General features: G+C 48.9%; 1 protein-coding gene across 2 annotated transcripts in view; it reads right to left on the bottom strand.

Annotated features, from left to right (window-relative positions):
- Positions 1 to 236: 236 nt before the first annotated feature.
- LOC108538423 (cuticle collagen 1-like) overlaps positions 237 to 13,882 on the bottom strand; it is a 40,034-nt gene continuing 26,388 nt past the window's right edge. The window contains exon 3 of one of the 2 annotated variants that reach the window (XM_017886494.1): positions 237 to 252. The gene's annotated coding sequence lies outside the window, so the exon portion shown is untranslated. Of the gene's footprint in view, positions 253 to 11,186; positions 11,202 to 13,882 lie in introns of those variants that run through there. The other variant, XR_001888069.1, reaches the window with a different exon arrangement.

The raw sequence follows: 13,882 nt of genomic DNA, 5'->3' as shown, positions 1-13,882 counted from the left end.
TGGCCGGGTGCCCTGGCTCATGCCTGTAATCCTGGCGCTTTGGGAGGCCAAGGTGGGCAGATTGCTTGACTCCAGGAGTTCAAGACTAGCCTGGGCAACATAGACCCTGTCTCTACAAAAGTAAACAAAATTAGCCCAGTGTAGTGGTGTGTGCCTGTGGTCCCAGATACTCAGGAGGCTGAGGTGGGAGGATTGCTTGAGACCGGGAGGTTGAGGGTACTGTGAGCTGTAATCATGCCATTGTACTCCAGCCTGGGTAACAGAGCAAGATTAAATTAAATTAATTAAATAAATAAATAAGTATTATTTCTTCAGAGAGCACCTCAGCCAAGCGCAGATGCACAGTTCAAAGCACACACACGGTCCCTTGAACTTTTCCTTCTCAGCCTCATCACATCTGTAATTTAAGTAACTCTTTGTTTAACATCTGCCTCCTTGGCCCAACCTGGGAGCCCCATGGGGTAGGGCTGGGTCTCTGGGTCTCCATCCCACTCCTCATGCAGATCTGGCACTAGTGGGCACTTGGGAAACACGAGTGACCCTTTCAGAACCCAGGAGATGGCCTGTGGATCTGGAACCTCCAACACCCACATGAGGCCCTTCGACTTGGCCTCTTGCGGATAACGTTCGGGCCAAGGCCATGGAGACCATGGCATAAGCCTTGGCGTTCAAGCTGTGCCCCCCTAGAACTTGGGGTTCAGTCAGTTCCCTGATTCTGTGGTCAGATTAGGGGTGGGCAGGCCCAGACAAGCCTGTTCTGGAGCAGAGGCCGCTGGGGCGGGCAAACCCTGAGCCTCACCCACACTGCTCCGTCTCCGGAGCACACGCAGGCTGCTACACGCCTAAGGAAATGCGGCAGCTGCTCCCCAAATGTAGCTACACTCCGACCTCCATCTTGAGAGAGAGGAGAGCCTGTGGTGGAGAGTGTGGCCCCAGCAGGCACCTGTGCTGATGGGAAAACACACAGACAGGTCAACGAATACACGTGCGCGCACGCACATACAGACTCCACTCGGAGACAACTTCTGGGCAAGGCCCAGCCCTCTGCTGTGGTTTTGCTTGGGCCCAAATATTTCTCTTGATTTATGAGCTGAGGAGGGTGAGAATCCCGATAGGCACAGCCCAGTGGCACAGGGACTTGGTTGTCTGTGTGCCCTGGGGAATTACATTGAGAATAAGAACAATGCCAACAGTGGCAGCTGCCAAAGCTGTCTTTTAAAATCAAAGACTTCTATGTGCCAGGCACTGTGCTAAGCCCTCTGTACATGACCAATATTTACTGAGGGCCCACTGTGCTCCAGGCTCTGTGTAAGGCTCTCGGGGTACAGCGATGAACAGAGGAGGTATGAAGTTGTGCCTTCGTGCAGCTTATGGTGGGGAAAGGCACAGAGTAAGTGAAACAAATAAGTAACTTACATAGCAGGTTAGAAGGGGTGTGTGCTATGGATGGACATAAGGTAGGAAAGGAGGAGAGAGAAGTGGAGTTGGGCAGGGGAATGCTGTGTGTGTGTGTTTTTTTTCAATGTTTTTATTTTTGAGACTGGGTGTTGCTCTGTTGCCCAGGCTGGGGGTCAGTGGTGTAATCACTGCTCCCACTGCAACCTCAACCTCCCAGGCTCAAGTCATCCTTCCACCTTAGCTTCCCAAGTAGCTGGAACTACAGGTGTGCACCACCGCACCCAGGTAATTTTTCTTTTTTTTTCTTTTTTGTATTTTTTGTGGAGAGGTTTCATGTTGCCCAGACTGGTCTCAAACTCCTGGGCTCAAGAGATCCTTCCACCTTGGTCTCCCAAAATACTGGGATTACAGGCGTGAGTCACTGTTCCCCACCTAATGTTGTGGTTTTAAACAGCCTGATCAGGCTCCCAGAGAAGGTGACACTGTATCGTCTCAGGTCATCTTCTTAATAAGCTCCTCTGGTCATCACTATTATCATCCCCATGTTATGGCTGACAGAGCTGAGGCTCAGATGGGGAACAGACGTGCTCAGAGGGTCTCAGTCTGTGACAGCAGAGCTAGGATTTGAACCCAGATCTCCCTGATGTCAAAGCATTAGTTAACCAGACATCCTGCCTTCTGGCACCGTGGCCTGCCCCTGCTTGCCACAGCCCTCGGGGTGCAGGCCTTCCAGGACCGGGGGCTGTGTTCAGATTCCATCTGCTGGGTTACCTGCCGGGAGAGGGCAGCTGCTGAGTCTCCCTAGGGCTGGCATTCCTGCGAGGCATGTGTCTCCAAGTCAGACCTGTTTGGGCTGCACAGCCCAGCCCCTGAAAAAGTTCTTTTGTGCTTTCTCAAAGGGCCTCACAAGAGGGTTAAACGCCCTCACATTAGTGCTAATTTCGGGCTGACTTTCCTATTCAGCCAGGGACAAAGCGGTGTTTGCACAAGGACCTGAGGAATGGGACCACACGCACTGCCAGGGAGCGGGGCTCTGTGCCCACCACCCACCCTCCCTGCCCTTGCAGGCACCTATTTCTCTCACAGGTAACTGGAGCTCTGCTGGGATTCCAGGTTCTCTGGCTCTAGCTCTGCCCGGAGATCTGAGCAAGTGTTGGTCCCAGTCTCTCCCAGTGAAAACCCTCTATGAAGGAATGGAAGGGCCCATTACAGATCCCTATTGTCATGGACAAGAAATGTTTGTCATAATGAAAAAATAGAAACAACCTAAATGTCAATCAAAGGGGCAAATGGTTAAACACATAAGAACGAACATTCACATCACACAGATATTTAAAAAGAGTGAGGCTGGTCTCTGGGCACAGCAACACAGAAAGCACATACAGCCTGCTGTGAAGCAAAAAGAGAAAACTGCAAAAGAATATACACAGTAGGATCCCATTTAGGTTCATTTATTTTATTTTATTTAATACTTTTTTTGAGATAGGTTCTCCCTCTATTGCCCAGGCTGGAGTGCAGTGGTGCAATCTCGACTCACTGCAGTCTTGAACTTTCCAGCTCCAGTGATCCTCTCACCTGAGCCTCCCAAGTAGCTGGGACTACAGGTGTCCACCACCACACCTGGCCAATTGTGTGTGTGTGTGTAGAGACACCTGTAATCCCAGCACTTTGGGAGGCCAAGGCAGGTGGATCACTTGAGCTCAGGAGTTTGAGACCAGCCTGGGCAACATAGGAACACCTCATCTTTACAAAAAAAAATGTTTCAAAAACCAGCCAGATGCAATGGTTCATGCCTGTAATCCCAGCACTTTGGGAGGCTGAGGCGGGTGGATCACTTGAGGTCAGGAGTTCAAGACCAGCCTGGCCAACATGGTGAAACCCCTGTCTCGATTGAAAAAAAAAAAAAAACTTAGCTGAATGTACTGGTACACGCCTGTAGTCCCAGCTACTCGGGAGGCTGAGGCAGGAGGATCACTTGAGCCCGACGGGTAGAGATTGTGCCACTGCATTCCAGCCTGGGCAACAGAGTGAGATCCTGTCTCAAAAAAAAAAAAGTATAAATGTGTATGTATGTGTGTGTGTGCATGTGTAGGAGACAGAGAGAAGTACACTGAATGAAGAATTTCTGTGTTGTTCTGTACAGTGGACACTCATTACTTACGGTAGTTCTCCTCCTATAAAGTCACCGCAAACACTGACTTCCCAAAAACAGAACCATTGCTCCTAGGATAAATCCAAGGTGAAACTCCTGTGAGCCACTGATCACAACGTTTTCATCAACCAAGCAACATGTAACCTTGTTTTATGTGTGATTCTGTTAAACACACTTTTTTTAGTGTAAGTTGTTGCTTCATTAACATTGACCCCACTATAACTCATGCATGAATGAAGCTTATCTAACATGTATTTTCTCTCTGTAAGGCACATCACAGCTTAGGAACACTAGACAACACTTCAGCCCTACACTTATGGGCCATTTTATTATTTATTTATTTATTTTGAGACAGGGACTGGCTGTGTTGCCCAGGCTGGAGTGCAGGGGTGTGATCACGGCTCATTGCAGCCTTGACCTCCCAGGCCTAAGTGATCCTCCTATCTCAGCCTCCTGAGTAGCTGGAGCCACAGGCATGCACCACCTTGTCTGGCTAATTTTTTTTTTATTTTTGTAAAGATAGGGTCTCACTATATAGCCCAGGCTGGTTTCCAGTTCCTGAGCTCAAGCGATCCTCTCACCTCAGCCTCCCAAAGTGTTGAAATTACAGGCATGAGCCACCGCACTCAGCCTTGGGGCCCATTTTAAACAGCAAAATCACCAACAAAAGCACAAAAAGTGAAAAGTGCAGAATTAAATAAAGCATGATATGACATTTGTTGACTGTGTGACAGCTGAAACAAGAGGACATGGCCTTGCTTTGTTCAGACTCAGTTGGGAATGTAGCATCGGGCAACCCAAAGTTTTTGCTGCTCCATGCATGTGTGTGAAAGACAGTGAAAACCCTGTGATATTGATTTTGGTGTTGCAAATATATTTTAGCAAGCAAGCAAATCTGCAAATATGGAATCTGCAAAGGATGAGGATCGACTGGCGATACTTTTGAGGTTCGACTTGGCATTCTACAAGCTCCCTGGTGCCACGCCAGGCCTCTGGCCAGCTGTGTGACCTTGGGTGTCAATATCTCAACTAGATTTCCTCTCCTTTGCAGAGTCGTTGTGAGAATTAAGTGAAATGATGTCTGTAAAACACCTAGCACAGTGCCCGACACATAGTAGGTGCTAAAAAACCGGCCATTATGAGATGGCTTATGCCTGTAATCCCAGTGCTTTGGGAGGCCAAGGAGGATCACTTGAGGCCAGAAATTCAAGAGCAACCTAAGCAACATAGCAATATCCCCTCTCTAGAAAAAAAAATTTTTTAAAACATTAGCTGGGTGTGGTGGTGTATGTCTGTAGTTCCAACTTGGGAAGCTGAGGCAGGAGGATCACTTGAGCTTGGGAGCTGGAGGCTGCAGTGAGTCATCATCATACTGGTGACACAGTGAGACCCTGTCTCATAAAAGCAAAAAACAGAAAAAGTACATTGTTACTATTATCATCATTGGCCCGGGACCCTGTGTTCTATACTCTGGGTGGCAGGGTGGTTTTAACCAAGGTTTGGGGAAGGTCTGTCTGCAGCAGAACTCTGGGCTGGCATCATTTTCATAAATTCATTGTCCCATTCAGCCCCTCTCTGGGTACTCGGAAAATAATCTGAATGTTGAAATTTGTAGGCAATAAAATGATTTCATGACACAGGCCAAATCAGGACTTTTCTCCTTTGTAATGACACCTTTCTCCTCTCCTCTGCTGTGGCCCTGGCTCTCCACTCTCCCCTTGGGCTTCCCATGGGACTACTTTGCATGGATCCCACTGGGTTATGGTTAACATTCAAGAGTCCTGGGCGCAGGGCCAGGATGGCAACTTGCCCAGGGTAGGAAGCAGCTTACACGTCAGTATTCCCCATACTCAGCACAGGGCCTGGCAGAGATCAGTGCCCTGTGAAGGGCTATGAGTTGAAAAAATAGTGACCTAGAGTGTACTGGGTATCTCACCCAAACTTCCCTGACACGGAATAGAAAGCGATGAACAGAGTTAGCACTCAATATGTATTTGTGGGCCGGGCACGGTGGTTCACGCTTGTAATCCCAGCACTTTGGGAGGCTGAGGTGGGTGGATCGCTTAAGGTCAGGAGTTCAAGACCAGCCGGGCCAGCATGATGAAACTCTACTGAAAAAACAAAAATTAGCCAAGCGTGGTGGTAAGTGCCTGTAATCCCAGCTACTGGGGAGGCTGAGGCATGAGAATCTCTTGAACCCACGAGGCGAAGGTTGCAGTGAGCCAAGATTGTGCACTGCACTCCAGCCTGGGTGACAGAGCGAGACTCCATCTCAACAGAAAAAAAAAAAAAAAAAAAAGGATTTGTGGAAGCAGGGAGGAAGGGAGGAAAAGGAAGGAAAGAAGAGGCATGCCTGACCTACCAACTGGATGATCAAAGTATGAAAGAACCAAGAAACAAATGAAATGGAATTCCTCTTGTAGCTCTCATTCTCTGGAGAGCTCTCCTTCTCATCATTGGAAAAGGAGAGAAATTAAGTAAGTTGGTCTTTTAAATAATAAGCACTAGCATAATAGGAGTATTTACCATGTGACCAGCTGTGTTCTGTTCATTTTGAGTGTATTAACTAATTTAATTCTCACACCAATTCTAGGAGATGTATTTCTGTGCCCATTTCACAGATGAGCAGACTGACGCTCCAGGAAGCCAAGTAACAAGCTCAAGGTCATGTGGCTGCTCAGTGGAGCAGCTGGTTCCAGAGGCTGCCCTCTGGGCTGGGACTGCTTTGGTCCCTCCGAGGTGTTTCAGGAGGTAGACCCCCGCACAGGTGGCGATGACACAGGCCTGGTATTGTGTCCTGCTCATCCTGTTGCTCAGATCCTCAGGTGTGGACTCCTTTGCTTGCCTCCTGCCCATTTCTCCACAGTCTAGCTCTAACAGACATTTTCAGTTTGATCTCCTTCTACTTCCTCTCCCGTACCCGATGCTGCACCCAACCCAGCTACTCCCTGTTCCCTGCTCACACCCTGTGCATTCCTGTGTCTAGGCTTTTCCTGCTGCTGTTCCTTCCTTGGCCTGGAATGTGCTCTCCCACCCCTGGCTCTCACAATCATCCCCACCTCTCCAAGTCCAATTCAGGTGCCACTTTGCCTGTGAAGCCCTTCCTGGCCGTCCCTGTTTAAAATGCATTGCGCCTTGCCCTGCTCTGGGCTTCAATAACTAACTCCTGATCATCTCCAGCCCCCAACATCCCACCCTAAGAAACTCTCATTGACCAGCAGCTGGACTGAATTGCTTCACCCCTCCCCACCCCAGATGTTGAGATTTGGGAGAGCAAGGAGCTCTGTCTAGCTCACATCCTTGTCCCCGCTGCCCAGCATAGGACCCGGCATAAGTACACTAACAGTTAAAGATAGTTAAAAGTGACCTACTCCGTGTTCAGCCACTAGCTGATGATGACATGCTGGTGTCCCACACCTTCCGTTCCAGGATTCCTTCAGCTCCCTTAATACACTTTCCACTACAATCCTTGGCCATGCTGTTCCTTCCACCTGGAATGCTCTTCCTACCTCGGCTGCTCAGAGAATCCAGTCTTTCCAAGTTCAGTTCAACGTCCCTTCCTCTAGAAAGCCTTCTCCCTCCTTTGCCCCAGAGCTAAATCACTTCTTTTGCATTGTCTCTGCACTTCACACCTGCCTGGGTGGTTGCTAAGCTGTACTGCAGTGAGTTTTCCTGTCTGTCTGTCCCAGGTGGGTCTTTGAGGCTGGGGACATGACAGACCACCTCTATGTCCCCAGGACCAGATACAGTGATTTGAAAGCATTTTCAGTGGTGGAACTCTCCCTTCAAAAGCAAAATCTATAGGTATCTCAATATAAAACAGATACAAGAAAGCAGTTCTTGGCAGAATGGGGAAGGGGGCTGGGGGCAGCCCTGCCTGTGTGAGCATCTCAGACCCACCAGGGACGCTCTCCGGAGCTCCTGGGTCTCACAACACGGTGTGAAAACCCCTGACTCAGCACGACACCTGGAATAAGGTCGCTGCTCAACAAATTCTTTTTAAATGATTTGAAGGCCAAACACTTTCAGGATCCAAAGAATGAATTTCTTAGAGTGGAATTTCAGACACCTTGCCTGAAAGAAGAGATGCACTGGGGCTTCGGCTCAGGAGTCAGGGGTTCAAGTCTTAGTCCCATTGCTCCCTGGCAGGACAGGGACCTCACCTCTCTGGACCTCATTTTTTTCATACATAAAATGAGAAGAAAAGTAACACCTACAGGTGTAGGGGCTACTGGTTGTGGTTATTTCTAGGCATTGGGGCTCTCTGCCCCCTCCTCTCCCAAATCACATCATTCATGTCCCACTGAAAAAAGACCCACTAGCCAGGCGTGGTGGTTCATGCCTGTAATCCCAGCACTTTGGGAGGCTGAGGCAGGCAGATCATGAGGTCAGGAGTTTGAGACCAGCCTAGCCAACATAGTGAAACGCCATCTCTACCTAAAATACAAAAAAATTAGTCCAACATGGTGGTATGCGCCTGCAGTCCCAGTTACTCGGGAGGTGGAGGCAGGAGAATCGCTTGAACCTGGGAGGCGGAGGTTGCAGTGAGTGAGATCATGCCACTGCACTCCAGCCTGGGCGACAAGAACAGAACTCCGTCTCAGAAAAAAAAAAAAAAAAAAAGACCCACTGCAGTCGGAGCGTAGGCCAGTCTGGTATAACAATTTGAACATGGGTCTTGGCGCCAGATCCTGGCTCTGGTCTCTGAGCCTCAGTTTGCTCATCTGCCAAATGGGGATAATAACAGCAGCTTGTGGGGTAAAGAAGGTTTGTAATATAGAGGTTAAGTGTGTGCACGGGTCTAGTTGCCCTGCTTTGAGACCTGGCTCCCTCATTTTCTAGCCCTGTGACCTTGAGCAGATTACTTAACTCTATGTGCCTGGGTTTCTCCAGCTGTAAAAAGGGAGTAATAATAGTACTCCCCTCTTAGGAGTGGATAAAGTCATAGACATGAAATGCTTAGAACAGTGCCTGGCACATAGTAATTGCTACATACATGTACCCAACTGATACCATCCCATGGGGCTGTTGTGAGGATTAAATTAGAATATAAATAAAACGTGTCCAGCCTAGGGCCTGGTATACGGTAAGAACTCAATTCAGAGGAGCTGTTATTTAATATGACTTTGGCTCAAATTCAGCATGTTACATATGAGCTCCTAGGGTGGGGGGAGAAAAAAAACCTGGGCAGCAATTCTAGGGCTTGCAATCTCACTCTGCGATCTCCTGTGAAAGGGGCCGCAGCAGCTTCTCCATTTGGGTGGGTGCCCCACGGTGCAGTTCTGGGTGTGTCCTGCTGCCTGACTCAGAGACGAGTGCCCTCTCCCACCTGTTCCCCACCCATCTCCCACAGCACCCTGTGCCTGCCCATCCATGTGGTGATTAGACCTGACCCCAAAAGCAGCAAGATTCTATCACTGCCCCAGGGCCAGGGACGGCAGGAGGGGTTATAATTATGGGTTTCATCGAAATTGTGGAAATGACAAGCGCTGCTTTCTGCGGCTCCTCTAAGGGCCCTGCTGGGGCCCTCCCTAACCCCTCCCACCTGGGTGCCCCCAGAAGCCGGCACTCCCAGTCCATGGCAACCTACAGTTACTGACAACTTATTACAAGTGTTCTAAGCGTTTTATGTGAAGAATCTCATTTAATCCTCATCAACGGTATTATTTCCCCCATCTTACAGGTGAGGCTCAGGGAGGCAAAGTGACTCACCCTAAAGTATGTGGCCAAGACAGTCTCCAAGGTCTTTCGGGCTCTTTGGCCCGTGATCTTAACCTCTACCTGAGTTTGCATCAAATATGGCCCCAAAATCTGGTTGTAGTCAAACAGTTAGGAAACTGGGCCCCGAGTTTGGCCGTGGCTCCACCCTGTGCGATCTGCACAGTCACGTTGCCTCTCTGAGCCTAGGTTTCCTCTTGAGTTTAGCACGAGGTCCAGGTGTAAGTGTTTAGAGCGAGGGCCAGGTGTAAGTGTTTAGCGCGAGGGCCAGGTGTAAGTGTTTAGCGCGAGGGCCAGGTGTAAGTGTTTCCTGGGATGGATAAGGCTCCATAAGAGTCAGCTGCCATTCTTTTGCTGTTGTTGATACTGTTAGGCTTTATTGGTGGAGTGATGAAATCACCGAATACACAGACACAAAAATCAGGGCATTGGGAAACATCTTCGTACTGGATGTGCCACAGGTGAGATTTGATCATACATTCTCCAATTTCTTCCAGATCCTGAGTCATGAAAAGGTGGGCTGAGTCATGCATGGGGCTTCCATTTTGCTTATACTGAGCCATCACGTTGTGAAATCTTTAGTAAGCAGCAGGAGCTTTAATGGAAAGCAAATTAAACTCATCCCCCGGTTTGCTGGGGGGGCGGAAGCCCGTCAGTGAACCTCTGTGTCGCTTGGTTTCTCTCTAGCTGAATGTGTCAATCTTTTGCCGGGAAGCTCATAGTGATCATAGCATCGAGCCTGGAGCTCTTGGAAGGAAAGGGGTTTGAGAAGTCCTTGGTCTTCCTCCCTGCCTCTCCCTTTTCTTTTTAATAATGTGTTTTCTTCAGCCTGTGATAAATGACTGGGAGTGGAAAATGCCCAGTAGGGGGAGGGAAAGGGAGGGATGTTGTTTACTTACCTGCGAGCACATCGCCAAGACAAAGCTTGGGGTTCTAATACTCTCCCGTGCGTGACCCACTTCCCTCTGTGGCCCAGAGCAAGTATCGCCCTGATTTGCGGGTGACTCTGAATAATCACCTCCCTCAAACTTACTCACCTCTCCCAGCAAGGCAGGAAGGAAACACCACGCCTGGCCTTGGGCAATCCCGGGGACCAGCCAGGATTCCATTAACCCCAGAAGTGAACCCTGGGTTCCATTGGCCAGGCCCCACCTTCCAACTGCGTTGGGCTTCCTTGGGTAATTTATGAGCTTCTCCACTTTGGCTGTTATTATGCGCCTCTTGTTAATGAGCAGGCTTAGGGCATTCAGGATTTCCTTAATTAGTGTTTCCTCCTTCCGGAGTATTCTGTCTTTGGACTTTTATAGGTCGTTAACAGCCTTGCAAAGTCTGACACTGTAACAGGCAACTGGGTTTCTTTACTGGAAAGGAGAAGGGTGAGACTGAGGGGCAGATGGAAGCTGCTTCAGGTCAAGGGGGGGCTCTTGCTCACCAAAGGCCATAAACTCACCATTTTCTGTCCCAAGGGGACAAACACAACCCATGCGGCTACATGGGACTGAGGAGATTTGGTATCTGCATTCCTTTTAAAATGGAGAGACCTGGAAATTGGTCTCCAAAGACAGCAAAGTAATGTTTCATTCACTGCTCTTGGGGGCTTCCTATTTTCTGACGTCAGCGTGTGCAGTTGCTTTCCCAGAAGGCACGTTTTCCTCAGCCTCAAGGCCTCTCCAGCTGAGGTGGCTGAGGGAAGGACTGGAGTGAGGGGATGAAGTCCTGGCTGACAACACCACCCTTCTTTTCATACTTCAGCACTTGACACACTGGCACGCTTCATAAAACAGGTGGCAGGCACGGTGGGGCCAAAGTGCTGATTCAGTCATGCCACTTGCCTTTCATCTTGAGCTTGAACTGTTGAACAGACATGCTTAACAAGATGGAGGAGTTTATCTCCTGAAGTCACTGTGTGGAACCACATTCATCTCCCAGGACGCTGTAGGGGAACCATTTTCTAGTTATAGAGTATTAATAATTTGCCCAGTGGGCTTAAGAACTATTGATATGGTCATTAATAACAACAAAATCTATTGATACATTTTTTTGAAAAAAGCAAGCTTAGGCCAGGCGCGGTGGCTCACGCCTATAATCCCAGCACTTTGGAAGGCCGAGCTGGGTGAATCATGAGGTCAGTTCGAGACCAGCCTGGCCAACATGGTAAAACCCTGTCTCTACTAGAAATACAAAAAATTAGCTGAGCGTGGTGTCAGATGCCTGTAATCCCAGCTACTTGGGAGGCTGAAGCAGGAGAATCGCTTGAACCTAGGAGGTAGAGGTTGCAGTGAGCTGAGATTGTGCCACTGCACTCCAGCCCTGGTAAGAGTGAGAGACTCCATCTCAAAAAAAAAGAAAAAAAGAAAAAAGCAAGCTTATAAAACATAGTATCTTGTCTGCGATTCCATTTTTGTGGAAAACAATCTACTATGGAAAGAATAGGTTAGAAGGTTTTAAAATATCAACATTGAATGGTGGAGTAACGTTTTTAAATTTTTAGTTATTTATTGACTTTGGTAATTCTGAAAATTTTCTCCAACAAACATATATTACATTTGAAATAAATAATAAAAGTAACCCCCCGGATATTTCTGGTAAATCCAACCCCAGCTTAGCTTAAAAATTGTCTCCCAGATTCAGACAAAAATATCTTGAGGTCAGTGGCTAATTTCTGCTTTTATGCCTTCTTCAATTCAGCCCTACTGCCCTGAAAGCCCAGGGAGTTGAAGCTAAAGACAAATTATTAGGCTGGGTGCAGTGGCTCACGCCTGTAATCCCAGCATTTTAGAAGGCCAAGGTGGGTGGATCACCTGAGGTCAGGAGTTCGAGACCAGCGTGGCCAACATGGTGAAACTCCATCTCTACTAAATATACAAAAATTAGCTGGGGCATGGTGGTGGGCGCCTGTAATCCCAGCTACTCCAGAGGCTGAGGCAGGAGAGTCACTTGAACCCCAGAGGCAGAGGTTGCAGTGAACGAGATCGTGCCACTGCACTCCAGCCTGGGCGACAGAGCAAGACTCCGTTTCAAAACCAAAAAAGGGAAATCATTGTTCACCATTTGTATTTGACTCAGTGGCCCCCTTTTCCCTCTAGACCTAGCTTCTCCGATAATGAGAGCTGTCACAGAAGGGCACGGGGCAGGAGTGGCTGTCTTTCCACAGCCATAAAATGTTTGTTTTCCCCTTGCCTCTGCTTTACCCTGAGAGGCTGGGATTAGCAACACTGTACAGTTCTGAGTGGGGCTGTTTATCAAAATGTGCTGTTTAAACCCAGGTTAAGGTAACCAGGATTTTGAGTATGGAACCAGCCCTGTCTCCCAGCCTTTCTGGTCTGTCTGCTCCTCAGCTGGAGCCAGGAACAAGCAGGACCCTGGGGGAAGCCTCTCTTTATGAGGCTTCCGCTACTAAATCTCTTCAGCTTCCTCAGCTGGAAGCCTGAAGGGAAGTCTTGGCATCACCTCACCTTGAGCAAGGGGAGGGGTTCATTAAAAAAAAAAAAAAAAGCTCTAGAAGATCAGGAGGATGACAACAGGTCATTTGGGAGTAAAACACTTTTTAGTGATGAAGCCTGAAAAGGGATTTTGAAACTCCAGACAGTAGTTGCTTATGCAATGGGGAGAAATAGTCCTCAGGCCACCAGGGTCATTGCTCCTTGGGATGTTTTCTGAGCCTCCCTTCTGCTCCTGGTTGCAAAACACAGTGGTCTGAGCAAGAGCCCTCCAAGCCGCCGCCTGTGTGCCTGGTCCTGCAGCCCTGCTGCTGCTTCTGAGGAGATTATGTCCACCCTAAGGAAGGCTTGGGTGAGAAGGAGGGCTGGTGAAGTGGGGCATCTTCCTGTCCTTTGGACAAGGATGACAGAGGGGACCTGCCCTTAGCTCACTGTTAACAGAAAAGGATCTACGGAGAGGCTTCTCAGTTCTACTGGTGAAAACTGTCAGGCTTGGCACATGGAGAAGGAAAGCAGCAGGAGGAGGAGGAGGAGAAGAAGGAGGAGGAAGAGGAGAAGGAGGAGGAAGAGGAGGAGGAGGAGGAGGAGGAGGAGGAGGAGAAGGAAGAAGAAGAGAGGGCAGCCGTGTGCTTTTGTACCACTGTACTTGCCCCTGGTGAGGCAGGTGAGAGCCCAGCACCCCAGCAGTCTGGGACCAGGGCAGAAGCTGCATAGTCCAGAAGGGACCATGGCCTGTTTGTTCCTGGAACAGGGCAGCACACAGCTGGTGCTAATAAATATTTCAATGAACACCCAGCATCTGGTGGGCAGTCAGCAAATGAAGGAGTCTTAGACAGCAGCAGTTAAGAACTACTAAGTTAACTCCTAGTTAAGACTAGAGTTGGTGGATCTGAGTTCACATCTCAGCTCTGCCACCAAGAGCTGTGTGGCCTTGAGCAAAGGGGAACCGAATACCCACTATACAGGGTGGTTAGGGAGACTAAGAAAGTTCACAGTTGGCCAGGTGCAGTGGCTCACGCCTGTAATCCCAGCACTTTGGGAGGCCAAGGCGGGCGGATCACGAGGTCAAGAGATCGAGACCATCCTGGCCAACATGGTGAAACCTCATCTTTACTAAAATACAAAAATTAGCTGGGCATGGTGGCCTGTGCCTGTAGTCCCAGGCTGAGGCAGG

This window comes from Rhinopithecus bieti, unplaced genomic scaffold (genome assembly GCF_001698545.2).
Source record: "Rhinopithecus bieti isolate Rb0 unplaced genomic scaffold, ASM169854v2 scaffold_14826, whole genome shotgun sequence".
Taxonomy (NCBI): Eukaryota; Metazoa; Chordata; class Mammalia; order Primates; family Cercopithecidae; genus Rhinopithecus; species Rhinopithecus bieti.
The sequence above is the reverse complement of the archived record's forward strand: the minus strand, read 5'-3'. Positions and strand labels throughout refer to the sequence as shown.